Below are 18,262 nucleotides of genomic sequence, written 5' to 3'. Positions count from 1 at the left end.
CCCCCTATAGCGTGTGTGTGCACGTGGCCCCCAGATCCTGCACCTCAGACACCTCCACTGCAGCCCTTTGGGAGCTAAGGGAGGCTGAGAGGAGTCAGAGTCTGTACCTCAGGCTCTCCCATGGCCCCAACCTTGACCATGCACTACTATGTGCCAGCTATTTCTTAATTTTAATTAAGCAGCTCTGCCCTAAATCTATCCCCCTTCTAGAGAAGGGCAGACTGAGGTTTACGTGTCCCCCACTGTCAGACGGCTGGGGAGAGGCACCACCAGGACCCAGGGCCAAGGCCCAGTGACTCTCTTTGGACACCTCATCCAAGCCACACTGGATGTGAAGGTTGCCCCGCTCCCAGAAGGGCCTGATTTAACCGTGCAGGCTGAAGCCAGGGGCTGGGGGTGGGACGGGGAACTGGAGGGCTGGAGACCCGAGTTTCAGTCTCCCTCCGGCACCAACTTGCCAGGCACCCTCAGTTTCCCCAGATGTGGCAATGGCAGGGGAACAGCATGATGCCCAGGTCCCCCCCCCCATCATGCACCTCGGCTCCCCCAAGGCACAGAGCCATAGAGATGAGAACGCTGGGGCTCCCGTGAAAAGGGAGCCCCCAGGACCTCCTGACTTACTGGGAGACCCAGAAATCTGCCCCCACCAGGTGATTTCTTAAGCGCGGTCACGCTTGAGACTCAGCGACCTAGAAGTTCCCATCCTTGCTCCGCCTCCTGACCTTGGCTGATCTCGCAGCAGCAAGGTGCTCTCCTGCCCTGGCTCCCAGCCCTGACGCCAGTCACAGCTCTGTTCAGTGTCCTCCACGGGAGTCCAGGGCCCCGGCCACTGTGGGCTAAGGCAGGGCAGGGACAGGTCTACCCTGGCCACACACGAGGACATTGAGGAGCAGAGAGACAACGCGACTTGCCCAAGGTCACACAGCTGGCCAGGAGCAGAGCCTGCGTCTGACGTAAGCATCCTTTTAACTTGGACTCAAACATCTGGGGGAAACCAGGAGCCCAAATAGGCCTTTGCTGCTGCATGCCTCGGACCTGAGACGGGCTAGCAAGACTCCCCACTCTCCCTAGAATACAGTATGACCTTGGACAAGTCCCTTCCCCTGGCTGGGCCTCAGTTTCCCTCTGCTCATGGGGTCTGGGCCAGGGAACTTTAGAGCGCACAGTCTGCTTGGCTTTCTAGGTGCTGTCAATTCCATGGGGTCATGGGGTGGCAGAACTGTCCGGCTGCCTAGGACAAGGCCACGCCTGCCTGGGGAGGGCTCTGCCTTCACCCACAGGAGACCCTCTGGACCCTTTCTTGGAGCCTCACCCCCAAATCCTAAGTTCTTGGCCTACTGGTGCTCAAGAAGTTGGCACCCCAAATTGGAGCTGGCCTCACACAGGAGGGGAAAGGAGGAGAGGGTCCAGGAGGGCAGGCAGGGAGCCTGACGGTCTGGCTTCCATCCCATCTCTGACATGTTCCAGCTGTGTGACCTTGGGTAAGTGTCTTCACTTCTCTGCGCAGCTTCCTCATTTGTGGCGTGAGAATAACAAGGCTATGAGAGGCCCCACTGAAGCGACGCACGCAGAGTCATTAGCTCAGTGAATGCTAGAGGTCTTATTATTATCTACCTCCGTCCCTTCACCCTCACCTGTGCTGGGCAGGGAGAAGTGGGGTGGGGGTAGTGGGAAAACAGCAGGAAGGGACCAGCCACGGGCAGCTTTTCTGACCTTCGGTTTGAAGAGGACTTTGGAGGCTGCTGGAGGCATCCCGGGCCCCAGCTTTCCGAGACCCGACAGCCGTGTGCCGGTTTTCTGGTGCCAGAGAAGGGGGTGGTGGGGCTAGTCCGGGTTCCTGGTGGTCTGGAGCTGCCTCTAGACCTGTAGCTGGTCTGCCCTAGTGGGCAGTAGCCCCCGCCCCCTCCTCTGTTTCCTTTCCAACTCCAGGCAGCCCTCTCTGCAGAACATCAATAACCCAAGACGGCCTTGCTGAGCCCAATCATGGCTTCCTGGGAATGAAGCCTGGCCCTCCCCTTAGGCCTGTGTGGGAGCAGGTGTCCCTCTGTCCCCACAGGCAGTCCCTGAGACGCAAGCCTCTCCCCAGCGCCCAGAGAGGCACCTTCACTCCCATGGAGGATGCCTAGCTGCTGAGGGGCGGGTGTGCGCACACAGCACCTGCAGAGGTGCTGCATCTGTATGCCTGGGCTGTCTTTGTACCTGTGCAACCTACATTCACCTGTGGGCACATTCCAGCAGGCTGTGTGTCTGCCAGTGCACAGACAGGCATGCAGATGGCACTCAGGACACCACATGTGTGTGCTTGTCACTTTCACAGGGGCCAGCCCTCACATGGACACGTGCCACATTTGCGGCTGCTGCAGGGCACCGCGGCGTGCAGGCCGATTCACCCACGGTCAGCCTACTGCATTCCTGTGTTGGTGCTACATGCATGTGCGGGCATGCTGCATTCACAGGTATGTGTGTGTGTGTGTGTGTGTGCATGTGCATGCTGCATTCGTGTACATGCTGTATTTTGCAGGTGAGCACTGGTATTCGGGAATGTGAGCTGTATTCACATGTGATGGGTGTATCTGAGGGCATGGGCACGCCGTTTGTGTGTGTGTGATTTGAACATACACGATGCACTACTCTGTGTACTATATTTGTACATGTGCACCTGTGCACATCTGTGGATGTATATATGCCTTGATGAGAACGGGACTGGGGGTACAAAGGTGGCTAAATAATATGGGCCATCAGCCTCTTCCCTGGACCCTGCCAGCAGGGTTCCCCCAGAGCTGTAGCCCCCTCCCTGCCACTGCTCCTTCAACGAACTTAACAGGCGGAGGCCCCCAAGGCCTGTGCTCCAAGCCCCCTTGTACTGCACACGTCAAAGCAGAATTTCTCCGGAGGGCGCCCGCCGCTCCTGGAAATGCCCCAAACATCAGCGCTGCCTCCTCCCAGCGATTTGGAGAGGAATGCAGGCGAAGAAAGGAGCCCGTCTGTGCCAGGCAAGGGGGGCCCAGGGTCACACCAAGACCCTCTGCTGGTCCGGCCTGCTGCTCACTTACCCTTCTGAAGGTCGAGCCAGGCTGGGTCTCTGGGTGGAGGCCCCCAGATCCCCGGGGCTCTTGCCTGACTGGGGCAGGCCGGCCACAGAGACCCCTCCCCACATGACCTGGGTGAGCAGAGGACAGCCGTGGCGTGGAACGGCCACTTGGCTAGAAAGGGGGGAGTGCAGAGGCTCTTGGGGAGTGCAGAGGCTCCCTGCTGGATTTCCCAATCTTGACCCTGGCCAGGGAGCAGGGAGGAGCCCCAGGTGCCTAGGGCTCAGCCAGAGGCCACCGAGGCTGGCAGAGGAACGGGGCTTTGGGGAGAAAGTGCCAACTCCACCACCCAGCATGACCGCTCCAAAATGGCCCGGCCATCCCGCTCCTGCCTCTCTCCTGGCCATCTCAGGGACCGGGGGACTTGTCCATGCCACCACACACCCTGGCTGGCCTGACCCGGTGTCCGGGGCACACAGCAGCCCACCCCACCAAGGGGACCCTCCACGGGGGCCTCCCTCTGCCTCCTTCCTGGGACTCTGGCCGCAGTGGGCAGGGGGCACCCTCGGGTCCTCTGTTTCCCTGGGACGCAGCTCAGAGGGAAAAAAACCTTGCCCCGCACCGTCGGCTGGCCGGCCCTTGCGTAACATCCATTAGGGGCATTTGCTGTCCAGAGGCTGCCGGGATCTGCCTGAGATCCCGGGTATCCGCCTGTCCGAGACCCCCCTGCCCGTGTCCCCAGCGGCCCAGCCCTCCCCCCAACACACGGACCCTCACACTAGTGCCTCCCTCAGCGGCGGCTCCCAATGCAGCCTCAGCTGCTGTCAGATAAACAAGCCTGGCTCCCCCCCGGCCCCCCCCTCCGCCCGCTGCCGCCGCCACCACCATCAGCACTGAAAAAACCCAAATGAAATGAAACAAAATAAAATGGGTGAGGGAGGAAGGGGAGAGCGGAGTGGGGCGCTTTTTATTTTTTATTTCTCATGCTGGGGGATGCCGGTACTTACTTGGCTATGAAAATCGCCACAAATCCGGCACGGTTTCCAGGCGGGCAGCCCCGTAATCTCGGTGCGGCAGCTGGTGCCGCGGCTGAGCCCAGCCAGCGTGCCCGGGTCCCTCTGCAGACTGTACCATCCTGCCCGAGGAGGGAGGGGGGGCGGGGGGGGAGGCGCCGGCGCCGGCTTCTAGGAGAGCATCTCGCCTGGCAAAATGCAGTCTCCGGGGAGGCAGAGGCCGCCGCGCTGCTGGAGGCTGGGGGAGGGGGCAGGAGGACGAGGGAGGGACGCGGGGAGGCCTCGTTCTGGTGGGGGGACTGGGGGAGGAGAGTGGGGGGCGTGGGGGCGTGGACCGAACCACCACGGTGTTGTTTGCGGTTTTAATTCCTCCCGTGGGATCATGAGGAACTGAAGCTGGCGGAGTCCCAGGAATACGCCCGCTCCCCCGAAGTGGGAGGGAATGTCAAGGGCATGGTGAGGGTAGGCTTGGGGCTGAGCTGGAGGCGGGGGGTCCTTCGAGTAGTGGAGGGGGGTCAGTGAAAGAGAGAGGAGGATTTTGCTCAAATGGCCCTAAGTCTTCCTTTACTTTCTGGGGGACCCATTCAGCTGGGCAGGGGCTCTGGTGCCCCCTCTTTTTGATCAGGACACCGCCAGACCTGGGGGGCAAAGGTCACATGGGGAGCAGCGGACTCAACACAGTCTAAACACAACTGTGGTTGCAGGACCAACGGAGCAGAGCCCGCAGTGAACTCCCTGCTGCTGTGGAAGCACAACCCCCGAACCCCTGCAGCCCCAGGGCTGGACTGTGTGCAGCCCCACCTGCCTGGGGGCTGCAGGTCTGCAGAGGAGCCCCTCAAGAGGCCACTTCTCTACTCACGGGTGCCCACTGCCTATGCCTCGCGCATCTACAGAATTTGCAGGGACATCTGTGACGAGTTGCCGGGGGCTGGCGATGCCCAGAGGAGCCCCTCAGGAGGCCACTTCTCTACTCACGGGTGCCCACTGCCTATGCCTCGCGCGTCTACAGAATTTGCAGGGACATCTGTGATGAGTTGCCGGGGGCTGGTGATGTCCAGAGGACCCTAGGGACCCCCAACAAGGAGTCTGCAGGAGTGGGGTTCCACCAGCCAGCTGCCTGCTTCTTCCTGCCTCATCTCTGGCAGACCTGCTGCCTCTTTAAATCCAGCCAGGTGGGAGGACAGCCCCAGGAGCAAGGGGAGGAGGTCACAGTGGGTGAAGGGGCTTCTCTCAGATTCAGGAGCCTCCCCCTCCACTGCCATGCCCCCTCCAAGAGGGCAAGAGGGTTGCCCTGCTTGGCAGGAGGGCACTGAAGGTGGAAGGACCTTCAGGAGTATCTTGGGGCACCTGTCCGCGTGGAGGGGGTGTGTGAGTGCTGGGGGGGTGCCCCAGGAGGGAGTTCCAGACTAGAGCTGCCTCCTTCCCCTGCCCCCACCCCCTGACCACTTCTGAGCTGCCCGCCCAAGCGAGCGTCCCAAGCTGCCGCTCCATCCCTGGGCTGGCACAGAATATCAATTTGTCTCGTTAAGCTGAAAGTCTGCACTGCACCAAAATCAGAATCTGGTCAGGCAGAGGGGCCACGGCAGGCGGAGAGCCGGGAGTGCCAGTGGCAGGGCCACGCTGACACCCCCTTGCCCTTTATCTCCCTAACCCCACCCAGGGGTCCCCTTCTGTCTCTGGGCCAGGCAGAGTGAGATGCAGGGAGGCTGTTGAGAAGCTTAGGGTGCTGAGCACTGGGTGGCCCTGGGCTCCAGTAGGGCAGGCAGGGAAGGCACCAGGCTGCGTTCCGAGGGAGCAGCCCAGGACACCACTTAGGGAGGCTTTCGTCCTCTACCAATAGCCTGTGACAGGGACCTCCCACCTCGGCCCCTTCTTGGGGGTGCAGATGGGCGACTTCACTGGCCCCTCTCCAGTCAGACTTCTAAGACAAACTCTACTTCAGGAGGGGCCAGGCCAGCCTCTGCCCCCCAACACGAGGCCAAGCAAAAGTGTCGGAGACACTGGGGTGAGCGTGAGCACAGACCGGCAGAGGGGAAAGGACGGCTCTAGCTCCCATCTGTTGGAGCAACTGTCTGGGCCAGGAATCCCACCGTCATTACCATGACATTAATGGGGGCAAAACCCTTTCCCTGTGATTACAAAACAAACAGCCCCACCAGGGGCCGGTTATGAGCTACCATCTCAGCAATAACAATCCCGTCCGTGTCTGGCACGCTTTTGTTCACAAGGGCCACCTGCAAAACAGTAAATCGCTTGCTTCTCACAAGTACTGCTGGAATGGCTGCCGTGAGCACCCATGTTACAGATTAGGAATCTGCATGTGGCTCAGTGGCGTGTGGTGGCCAGCACAAGGTCCCTTGGTCGGGAAGGGGTAGACTGAACCTGTGACCCAAGCCTGACGACTCCAAGCCCAGGGCTCCCTACATGTGAAGGCCAGCATGGCACAGGCTGCCTGGGGGCCTCAGTACTCATCCACTTGGCAGTTCTAAGTGCTGCCTGCTCACTAGCCCCTGTCAGGCGTGGGATGGGCCTTCACCAACGGACACCAAACTCTCAGGAGCTTATGGATTTTGGTTCTCTGGATCTAAGACTAGCACGGCACCTGGCTAAGCTCCCATCTTCTTGGCATTTCAGGCCTGTGTACTTCAGCCTCTGCATCCATACCCCCAAGTACAGGATATTCCGTAACTTCTGAGGCAGTCCAAATGTTAAATAGCAGACTTTGGAAGTTTTTTCTTATGTTAGGCCTATGAACTCCTACTCATCCTTCAAAGTCCAGCTCAAATGCCCCTTCCTTGGACAGTCCTTCCTGATTCCAGCAACAGAATTCGTTCATAACTCTGGCCCAGCTCTGATCACAACATATTGTGATGGTTTCACATCTGTCTCCCTCATTGGGCTGTGACCACATCAACTCTGTCTCCAGAGTCCCAGCTCTCAGCTCCCAGCATGTAGTGGGTGCCTCAATAAAGGCTTGAATGAAATCTGCTGCTATGTGATTTTAAGTTCAAATACCAGAACTAGAAAGACTCTTATCCAGTTCTCCCATTTTATAGTGGAGCAAACTGAGGCCTCAAGAAAAGAATGTAAGTGGCTTGCCAAGGTCATCCTTGAGGGTCGAATCTGGCCACAGACATTCGTCCCCTGCCCTGCCCCCTTTGCCTCCCCTTCCTGCAGCAGACACACCTGGGGCATCTGGCCTGTCCTTCCAGGATATGTTGGGGGCAGGAGGTACTGGATAGGCAGAGGTGTTGTGAAATCAGACAAACAATGGCACCAGTGTCGCAACTCTGGGAAGGTTGGAAACGACAGGTCAGGGTCACTCACAGGGAAGAAGGGGAGAGAGGCAGGAGGCCAGCCAGGAGGATTACCCATAGCTTCTGCCTCCAGCATGATTTGGCTTATGGTGGACATGGCTTGAGGGTCAGGGTTGGGGGAAGATATGAGAAATAGGGCAGGGGTGAGGGGAGAGCCGGTCCAGTCATATCTCAAACAGTGTTTAGTTGCCCAGTTTTCTCCCCTTGGGGCAGATCCTGGGGCCGGAGAGAGGGGGGGAGTAAAGAGGGCCAGTCCACCCAGGGATGAGGGTGGGGAGCCTGGCCCCCAGCTGATGGAGGCATTTTGCCGAAGGGAGACCGAAGAGGTGGGTCCAGACAGGTCTGAGGCAGGCAGAATGGAAAGCAATCTGAGGCCAGCTGTGTCCTCTCTGGGAGATTCGGGTCCTCTGGGGCTATCCCCCCTCGAGGGGAAGCAGGAATGAAGGCTATACCTGCCCTCACCTTGCCCAGCTCAGGGTCTTCTGAAGCCTGGGGGTGGGGGGGTCCTGGGGCAGCTGCCATCACGATGAGCTGCTGGCTGGGCCCCTCAGGCGATGAGAAGCTATTTCCAAAGGCCCCTCCCATCCCTGCCTTGCCTGACTTCCACTAATCACTCTCGGAGAGATTGGGCTTCTTCCCATTTTGCAGGAGAAAACTGAGGCCTGGAGATTTTGAACAACTTGCTTAGGAATTACAGGGCCAGTGAGGGCCAGAGCTGAGATTTGAACCCAGTTCTGTCCCACTCAAGCTTTAGGCTCTTCCCTCTGTCCTTGCCTCAAGCCACCCAACTCTGAGGCCCATGACTCAGGCTCTCCTAGGCCCGTGACCTCAAGGGGCCACAGAATGTCTAGGGGGCTATGCGGCCCAGCTTGCCCTAAGTCTCTCCTCCACCACATTGGGGTCCTGTACCCACTCCCACCAAAGTCCCAAAGTCCTTCAAGACAACCTGATCTTGGGCTGAGACGAGACAGCCCAGGTCTGTGCTCAAACAAACCTGAGTTCACATCCTGGCTCCTTCATTTACCAGCTATGTGACTGCGGGCAAATGACTCAACCTCCCCGAGTCCCAGTTTTCTCATCTGCAAAGTGGGGACAATCATACCTATTGGGCAGGTTTGCACGCTAGACTAGGAGAATGGCAGCTGTTACTCATAGAAAAAACATAGGGGTGAACTTCTTCCGAAGGCCCCTGGGAAAGGTTGGGGGAGTGGGCCTCTCCCAGCCCCTCATCCCACTGGCTTACGATGGTTCTCAGTTACCACCAGTGGGGCCTAGGCAGGGCCGGTCTCGAGGACTCTGAAGGCCCAGACAGCCCTGCTGAGACTCGAACCCAGGTCCCCGATTCCCAGCTCCTCCCACTGGGTCTTGCTCCCTCAGGAAGCAGGGTACAGGCCTGACCCCCGGCTAACTGCCATTCACATCGACACATCCTACCGTGTGTCTCATGGGGTGTGAGCTTCGCAAAATCCTGGGAGGTAGGTCCTATTTTTACCCTCCCCCCCCCCAGCATTTTACAGATGAGGAAACTGAGGTACAGAGAGGTGAAATGATGTGGCCCAAGGTCACAGAGTAGGGGAACTGGGGCCTAAAACCAGGGCTGCGTGAGGCCCCACCCAGAGTCCAGGGACTGTAGGAGGCAGGCATAAGCCTGGGTCCAGGGAGCCACGTGGGACCTCGATTTCCCACAGATCAGAAAACCTCAGCCCAGAGGGCCCAGCCAACCTTCCAGCGGGGTGGGGCAGGTATGTGGCTACGGCTGACTTGCCACCTCTCTGCCAGGGCAGGAACAGGGGCCAATTAGGGAGCAGGCACTTTCCCACCTGGCAGAACAGAGCCTAGTGAGTCAAGAGCTACTCTGGGAGGACTCCCTGGGGGAGGCTGCCTTTTCCAGGCCCGAGAAACATGGTCTCATCCATGGGCGGCTAGCTCCTCAGGTTAATGCCGCCTTGTTAATGCACACGCACTTACACACTGCCCACTCCCATCCGTCCATCCTGCCTCCTCACCTCGGTCTCCCTGCTGCTCCGCCTGCCATCCTCCTCCCGTTTACCCACTCCCTGAACCCTAAGGGCCTTCCTTAATTCCTCTAAACCCCTCTTTGACTGCCCTGTGCCTTCAGCATAAAATCCAAATTCCTCACCATGACTCATGAGGCCTGGATGACTGTTCCAGACCCCTCCCGTTATCCTCTGTCCACTTGCTCTACATCAAGCCTTCCTTGCTTCTGAAACACACCCTTGCATTTCCATGCTTCTGTGTATTTGTGTGTACCGTCTACACTGCCAGGGATGCCTTGCTTCCCCACTTCTCTGCCAGGAGAACTTCAATCATCCTTCAAACTCAACTCCAACAATCCCTCCTCCAGGAAGTCTTCCCTGATTTCCCCTCCATTATCCCTGCCTCCCCCTCCCCCTCAAAAGATTTGCTGCAATTAATTTTTTTATGTACATCTGTCTTGTCCATCAGTCTGGGGGGATCCTTAGGGAGAGGGAACAAGTCTCATTTGCCTGTTGTGTCCCAGCACTGGGCACAGAGCCTTAATAAATATTGACTGAACCGATGAATACAGGTTTGTTGAATGAAAATACAATTCCCCTGGTGGTTTTAAACTGGTATTTGAATCTCTCTATGGCTCTGGAAATATTCTTTGGGCTTGCTTGGAGGTCCTGATTTAAGAGTTGCTATTTCCTGAACCTGTCAATGAATGGGTCTTCCTCTGCATACCCACCTTGGGAAGAGGAAAGGAAGACCCTCCAACTTCACTCAGATACCCTGTCCAGAGATGTCTCAGCAGGCTGAGGATGCCTGAGCCCAGGGCTGGACTCAAGGTGAGCTAAGCAACCAGAGAGGAGACCCTGTCCCTAAGTGCTCTCTCCAAGGTACCTACAGCCTGACATTTTACCGTTAGTAATTCATTTCTTTGGATTATTCCGTCATCAAATATTTATTCAGCCCTCACTAAATGTGAGGTACTGTGCTGGGGTCCCTATTTAACATTTGTGTGTATGTGTGTGTTTTCACTCCTGTCAGAAGGCTGACTCCCTGGAGGAAGAAAAGGAGGAGGAAGGAGGAAACAGAGGGAGTGGGGACAATGAATCGAGGAATGTCAGGAGAAGAGGGAAGAAAATCTGTCATTTGCTGAGCGCCTACTATGTGCCAGGCACTTAACACAAGAGCTGTCACTTACTCCTCATCACCATCCCAGCAGAATTTAGTGTTCTCAGCCCTCAGTTTAAAGGAGGAGATCAAGCCCAGAGAGGGTGAGTGTCTTGCTTAAGGACACAGAGCTGTGTGGCACGGGACTGAGCATTCAAACCTAACGCCGACTGCCCGGAAGCCTGTGATCTCTGTGGACGCCCTCCCACTGAGGAGGCTGTAGGGACCCAGCAGGGAAAGAGGGCCTCCCAGAGAGGACAAGGGCAGAGGGGTGACAGCTGAGATGCTACGAGCTGAGAGGCCTGCCTGCTGACTGGCAGGAGGGCCGGACACAACTGAAGTTGGATCAGTCAGACGTTCAGGCATGAACGGGGCCACGCCTGTGGTCTGCGGCTCATCAGGATGGGAGGGAGGCTGCGGGGGCCATATCAGCTGTCTGCTGAGCGTTTTCCCGTGTGCTAATGCACACATCTAGGTACGCACAATTAACCTGCTACGCGGAACAGATCACTCCTGTTTTACTGATGAGGAAACCGAGGTCTGGAGAGTGGAGGGGACGAGCCCAGGACTAAACAGCTAGAGTCGGAGTTAGAGCTCAGATCCCTCCTGGAAGGCTTTCAGGGGGGCGGCAGGCATGGGGGTTCACCCCTCATGAGGTTGCCAAGCAGCCAGGGCTCTCAGCATAACCGAAGCCCTTGACCTGTCACTCAAACCCCTGCCTCTGGGACATGAAGGGGCTCAGCTGTCTCAGTCCCTCTTTGCACCCACAGGTAGCAAGGAAGTGGGGGTGGGTGCACCAAGCTTGGGATCTTGAGCCCGATGGACTAGCTCAAACCCTGCTCCACCCTGATGGGCTGTGTGACTTTGGGCAAATCTCTCCACCTCTCTGGCTTCGGGCTCCTCATCTGTAAAACAGGCACCATCTGCTTCCTGCCTCTCTGACGGCTCACTTGTTCAACAAATATCCACGGATGTCCACTACTTGTCAGGCTCCTTGCTAGGTGCTGAGAATACAGCGGTGAGCAGAAAAGCTCACGGTATCCACTCTCAGGAGGGTTTAGAGACAGCTGTGAAATGGAATGAGTGCACAAAGGAATGTAAATTTACCAAGGGGTCTGCGATAAAGGGGCAGAGGCCACAAGCACGTTAGGCAGAAGTGTCTCTCGTGGGAGTGAGCGGGGAGCTGGAGAAGGTTTCCCCGCGAGGGTGGTGACTGAGCAGGAGTTCACTAGGTAAAAGGACGGGGTGGTCACAAAGCGCCCGAGGCTGGAAAGGGCTTAGCCTTTCTCAAGGGGTGGAAAGGAGGCCCGGATGACTTCGACAGGGAGAGTGGGCAAGGGGCAGGAGCGGGCAGGGGCCTGTGGGCCAGTTGCAGAGTCCTGTCCTTATCCTGGGAATAGGAGGAACCTTAGAAGGGTCTGAAGGATTAAACAGGATGAGGAACCTAAGGCCCGTGGCAAGGGCCTGCCGCAGGATAGGATTCCACAGTGTCGTGGGACGGCGCGCCACGTAACACCCACCTTCCCCGAGGGACGCGTTCATTCTCCTAACCGGGACTGGGGCAGACTCTGGGCCAGGGACACGTCAGCCTCGGCTGGGAGGAGAAGCACATCCAATAGACACACACAGACTCCCAGATGTGCTGAGAGCTGAGGGGAGCCACCTGACAGAAGGAGAAACAGGCCAGGACAGGGGGAGGGGCCCCTCGTCCCCAGGGTCGTGGATGACTTGAGATGAGCGCCGTGGGCTCAGGACACTCAATCCAGTGCTCCCTCCAGGGCCTTGATGGCTGCCCTGCTGGGCAGAAAAGATGGTATTACCATGAACCCTAAATAGTAGTACTGAGAGGTGGTATTGGCCGAACAATTATTACATGCCAGGTACGTCTGTTCTAAGAACTTCTCGTGTTTTGGCTCATTTAATCCTCACCCTTTAAGGTAGTTTTGACTATTATCCCCATTTTATAGATGATAAAACTGAGGCACAGAGAGGTCAGGCACCTTGGCCGAGGTTGTTCACTAAGTGGTGTTGGGATTTGAACTCAGACATCTCCTTCCTACCCTGCTAGCGGTCTGGGGAATGCCTGGGCCCCGCTAGGGTGTCCGGCAAGTGGCCTACGGAAGCAGGGTAGAAGTGAGATGCGGAGTCAGAGCTGGCGGAAGAGGGAGGTGGGCAGTGAGCAATGCTGATGGCCTGGATGGCCTCCAACGCCGTCCCCACGAGGGCATATCCCACTTTTCTCCCCAGAGGGAGTTCCCTTTGGGATCTGCCTGTGGAGCTGGTTTATGTGGAATCAGGGCCCGTCGGGGCTGGGAGACGCTGCCATGCCCCTCTGTCAGCCTACCCTTCCATTTTACAGATGGGGAGCCTCAGGCCTAGTCAGGCAGCCATCTGCCTCGGACACCCCACAGCTAAGCCAGGGCTGGGAGGCAAGTGCTGGCTCCAGGGCAGACCTTTAACCCTAGAAGAAAACTCTCCTGTCACCTCGTGGGGCTACCTGTTCAGCACCCCTCTTCATCAGATACGGCTGCAAAAGCAAGCACCTGCACAGGGGCCAGGGCCGCCTTCTAAGGAGACCCTGCATCAGTGGGGTCCTCTGTGGACGGCACTGCCCTCAAGGCTGGGCCAGCACTCTCACTACAAGGCCACCGACAGGCTGCCCCGGGAGGTGGGGTGAGTCTTAGACCAGGAGTCGGCCGGGGTGGGACTAAATGCTGTGGGGCAGGGGGCATCCTTCTCTCCTGAGCCCACCTTCCTCTCCCCCAGCTTTCCTGCCCTGCCACCGCCATGGGTCAATTTGCAACGACAAAATACAAGAAGGAAATGGACAAGTCTTGACAAACTGTAAGTAGCTTCCTGGATAAAAGGTGCTGTTTCTTTCTGGGGGACACAGCACAGCAGAGGAGTTGAGCAGGGGCTTGGGGGTCAAAGATATGGGATTGAACCCCAGCTTTGCCACTTACTCTCAGGTGGCCTTGAGGTAGCCATTTGGCCAATTTGAACCTCAGTTTCTACATCTGTGGAATGGAAATGATAATACCTGCAATTGTGAGAGGGTTGGGAGGCATGAATGAGTAACATGTATGCATGTGACACATAGTAGGTGCTCAGCAAAGACTGGCTTGCTTTTCTGTCCCTCTTCTGCAAGGTGATAACACTTTGAAGTCACAGCAAATCTGGTCCTTGATTTCAAATGAAACGAGAGAGAATCAGATGATATCACTGGTTCACTTCTTCAGTGTGAATTGAGCACGTACTACATGGCTGGCGTGGGGGGACTGCCTCCCGGGGCAGGACACTCAGCTGCAAAGAAGGGAAGGAGGGAGGGAGGGTCTGAGGAGCCCTGGGGGTGCTGAGTGGTGCCTCTGCCCTGGGTGAGGGCTAGGTAGTGCCCCACCCATATGGGGGTGCCTCAAACCTCTCAGAACCTCTCCCAAGGGAGGTAAGCATCTCCTCTGGGCCTTGGTCAGGACTCTCAGCTGCCAGCCCCACAGAGGGATCCCATGAACTCCTGCCTGAAAATCCAGCCCCATCTCAGGTCCTAGAACTACCTGGCTGGAGGCTGGGGGTGTGTGTGGCTGGGGTGTGGGCATTGAACTCACACACTCCTGGGTTCAAATCCAGGCTCCATAACTCACTGGCTGTGTGACCTTGGGCAAGTCACTTCACCTCTCTGAGCCTCAGTTTCTTCATCAGGACGATAGAGATAATGTCTAGCTCAGAGGATGGTGCTTCGAATTAACTGAGATACTGCACGTAAAATGCTTCACCTGTCATGTGTTATGTCCACAGTTAACGGTAGCTTAAAACGGCACACAGGGCCCTCCTCTCTTTCCTTGAAGCAACTGGGACATAAGTATCCCACCCTGTGTGGCTGGCACAGCAGCAGTCTTGCACGGGGTGCTCTGGAGTCGCTCTGACTGGCTCGTGAGAACTGATCATGTCTATGGCCATCTCACGTTGGTAGCTTGCGACCTGCCAGGGTGGGAGCATTTACACCACAGACGCCGGCAAACGCTACATATCAGGGCGCTCACCTCCCTACGAGCCGGTCTAGAACGTTCCCCAGCACACCACTGAGCCCTGGTAAGGAGCGCAAACCTGCTGCCTGGAGTCTGTTGCCTTCCGGGTCTCGGAACCCCTTCTGCCCCAGTTTCTCTCCACCTGCTCCTCCCCACCGGGCCACCGTCACCCACCCCAGCATTGGTAACCTGCCCTTGGGTCTCTCTTACTCTCTGCCACGGGGCTGGCTGAGGATAGCCGCTCGGCCCAGAGGGATTTCAGAGTCAGATGAGGTCAGCCTAGTGAGACACAGCCCTAGAAGGCTGGTGGCCAATTATCTTCTCTCTCCCTCGCCCCCTTTTCTGAACCCTTGTCAGCCCTCCTCTCAGCCTCCAGTATCCCAGCCATAACCTTCTTGCTCAAACTCTCATCCTGAAGTTCCACGATGCCTGGCACCCACTCCTCCGATCTTTCCATGCCCACCTCTTCTTCCTCCAGCCCCAGGAGGCCCACTTGCAGCCAGTGAACTACTGCGTTTGGAGACAGGTGGCCCCGAGGAGGTCCTGGCCCTGGGCCTTTCCCTTGTGACACCGAACAAGCTTCTCGGCCTTTCAGAGACTCCTTGGTAAGGATGCTGATATAAATCGGGCTCTTGCCATAGGTCAGGCACCGTGCCCACAGCTCTACCGGCCAGCCAAGCTCATCCTTGTTTCCTCACCTGCAGGATGGGGACGAGAAAAGTGTCTGCCCTGGGCACTTGCACGGTGAACCCCAGGCTGGGGTGAGGTTGACTCTAAATGTAAAGCGCCATGCTAATGCTGTTATTCTACTCTGAAGGGCAATGCTTGTTGAGATCTACAATTTTTAGATGTGTTAAAGAAAAAAACCCGCCACAGGCATGTTATTTATAGTCAGCTCCCGTACAGGTTTTTATCATTCTTCGCCTGCTCTGCTAAAAATAACCAGTGACAAAGGTCACATCTGCTCCCACCTATGGGCGGAATCTACAAAGCATGAGGCTTTCGATTCACTGCCTGGGTGGAGTGAGAATTCCGCCGCCGCAGCCCCTGGAATTCCTCCCCAGTCTTGCTGGGAAGCTTGGGAGGCCTGCTGTGTCTCACTGGGCAGGGGAGCCCGGCCTCAGTCACCTCCTCCCCCAGCCTGGGGAGGGAGATGGCGGTGTAGCAGCAGGAGATTGGGCCTTGCTTCCAGGGCTGCAGCGCGGGCCTCAGTTGCCCCGTATTCAAGATGAGAGGGGCCGAGTCAGTAGGCACTGAGAACTTTCTCCTGATCCTAAACGCAAAGATGCCCTAGTCCTGTTCCCTTCCCCTCGCCCCTGCACCACCGTGGACTCACTTACTGAATACCCATCGGCCCCTGATGATGTGAATAATCGGGACAATGTTTGTGGAGTGCTGACGTGGGCCTTTAGGTGGAGGGAGCACACTGACTCCATGCACTGCCCGCCCCCCACCCCAGGGAGGGAAAGTTGGTGTCCCCGTCTGACAGATGAGGGAGGGGACGGAGCCCCGAGGGTGACAGTGCACGTGCACGGACCGGCACCCGGCGTGACGGCTCCAGAATGTGACCGGGTGTCTGCCTCCTGGGCACAGCAGGAGTTCAGAAACACCCAGAGCTTGCCTTCCCCATCACCGAGGAGCCCCAGCCCCAGCTATGGTGACCCTCACGTAGGCAGGGAGTGGCCGTGGATGGACAAGGGCCTAGGGCAGCCCGGAGGAGGTCCCAGCGAGGACCTCATTTCTCCTGGTCCTTGCCAGGAAAGGGGGACAGGCACAGAGAGAGTGGAGGTGGGGTGGGGTGCCAATGCCCGGCATGTTTGGGGAGGGCGGGGCTGGGCTGTGGGCCGGGAGTAGCAGAGACCACTGGGACCCCACAGCAAGGGGGCTGGCAGTTCGCCTGGGGACCAGAAGCCCCTACACCTCAGGAATGATGCTTGCCGCCTTCACACGTAGAGCACACGCCTCACATCCTTCTTTCACTCAACTCCCCTTTAAAAAACATATATGCCTTCTTAGTATATTATCTTAAGCATTCACAGCCACGAGATTATGGATTTGCTTTGCCGGTTGTGTTTTCACCCAAACACATGAAAATAAGCGCTCACTCCCCAGAATGCGGCCCGGGTCTGCCCTTTGCGAACCACAGCTGTGGCCTTGGCCGGCCGGTGGGTTTGAGGCGGCTGATCTGATCTGGGTTACAAGGAGGGTTTCTCAAAGATCACAAGGGGCAGGAGAGGGCTTCCTGGGGGTCGGCCCCTGCCCCATGACAAAGGCCGGGTGCCAGCGTGCCCCCCGCTGGGCACACTGCCTGCCGCCCTCCTCCTCTTCCTCAGCTCCTTTCTCCGGGAGAGCTCGCTCCTGGATACACCCTTTTCCAGCCAAGAGCTGCCGAGGCCCTGCTGACCTCAATGATTAACACACATTCCTGGCCTAGTTAGAAAGCCCCTCGCCTCTTGTATTTATAGCCACCTCCAGACTCGGCTCACGCCTCTGAGGGAGGCCCAGCTCTTCTCTCGCCACCTCTGTGCTGCCCCAGCCCTGCTTGTCCTGACAGGCACTGCCAGACCCTCCTCTTTGAGAGAGAGCAGTGGAGCCAGGATTTCATTCTGGGTAACCGGGGCCAAGTGGTTTCTCCTCCCCAAACCTCATCTGTGAAACGGGAGCCATCGTACAGGCCAGGCTTTGGTGAGGAGTCAGTGAGCTCCTAGTTCTGAAATACGAGTAACGGTTAATGCTTAGCGAGCGCCAACTACATTCTAGGCCCTGTTCTGAGCACTTGGCACGTATGAACTCACTTAATTCTTAAAACAACCTTACGAGGGACATACTTTTACTATCACGCCCATTTTGCAGAGGAGAAAACTGAGGCACAGAAAGGTTAGGTGACTTGCCGAAGGTCACACAGCTAGCTGGGATCCAAATCAGACTCCAGAGCCTGTGTCCTGAGTGCTCTGCTGAACCTGGCACGCAGAGTGGGTCCTCAGCTCCCATGTGTCCCCGGCCTTCGGGGTCTCCTTAACTAGCTGAGCATGTCACTCATTGCCTGCAATCAAGTGGGCACTGAGTAAACAAATAATGATGGCCACGTGCTGGTTGCGGACATCAGCCCCTGCGAGGAGGTTAGGAGGACACAGCTCATGAGGGGACAAGGCAGGAAGGGGCTGAAAATCACAGGTGGGACTCGTATCAAGGCACCCCTCCTCACAGAGGGGATGCTGAGTCCCAGATAAAGGAAGCCAGGCAGTGGGACAAAGGGGAAACATGTGCAATAAACGTATTCACATAAAGGTTTTAGGAACTTAGCCACCTTGTCCCATGAATATTTATAGTTACAAATGGGAATTCCAGGAAGGACAAGAGAATGAACATCGTTCAGTGTTTACTCTGTAAGCGGCACCGGGCCAGGCGTTTTGTAGTCACTCCTTCATTCAACAAACATCGGCTCGGCCCCTGCGCCATGCTGGCTGCTTTATGTGTTGCATGTGAGAGGCTGGCACCTGCTTCATCTCCTCACACACCTTCCTCGAACTGCTCAGATCTGGCTGCACCCCAGTCCTTCAAGCCCCCTGCCTGCTCCCACGTGGTCACCCCGACACAGGGCAGAGGAGCAGCGAGGGAAATGTCCTGTCTTGCTGCTCTTCCTCAAATCAGCCCTAAGAGATAAACTCTGTTCTCACACTCAAACAAAGCCGCAGCCAGGGTTTCAGAATCCTGGAATGGAGAAG

At 57.2% G+C, this 18,262-nt stretch overlaps 1 protein-coding gene across 12 annotated transcripts in view; it reads right to left on the bottom strand.

The window, feature by feature from the left end:
- ATP2B2 (ATPase plasma membrane Ca2+ transporting 2) overlaps positions 1-18,262 on the bottom strand; it is a 373,485-nt gene that overhangs the window by 157,035 nt on the left and 198,188 nt on the right. Inside the window, exon 1 of one of the 12 annotated variants that reach the window (XM_067043445.1) lies at positions 4,037-4,166. The exons of 10 other annotated variants lie outside the window; for them this stretch is intronic. The gene's annotated coding sequence lies outside the window, so the exon portion shown is untranslated. Of the gene's footprint in view, positions 1-4,036; positions 4,167-18,262 lie in introns of those variants that run through there. One more of the 12 variants, XM_067043449.1, reaches the window with a different exon arrangement.

The sequence above is a fragment of the Kogia breviceps genome, chromosome 10 (assembly GCF_026419965.1).
Source record: "Kogia breviceps isolate mKogBre1 chromosome 10, mKogBre1 haplotype 1, whole genome shotgun sequence".
Taxonomy (NCBI): domain Eukaryota; kingdom Metazoa; phylum Chordata; class Mammalia; order Artiodactyla; family Physeteridae; genus Kogia; species Kogia breviceps.
This window is presented reverse-complemented; position numbering and strand designations above follow the sequence as displayed.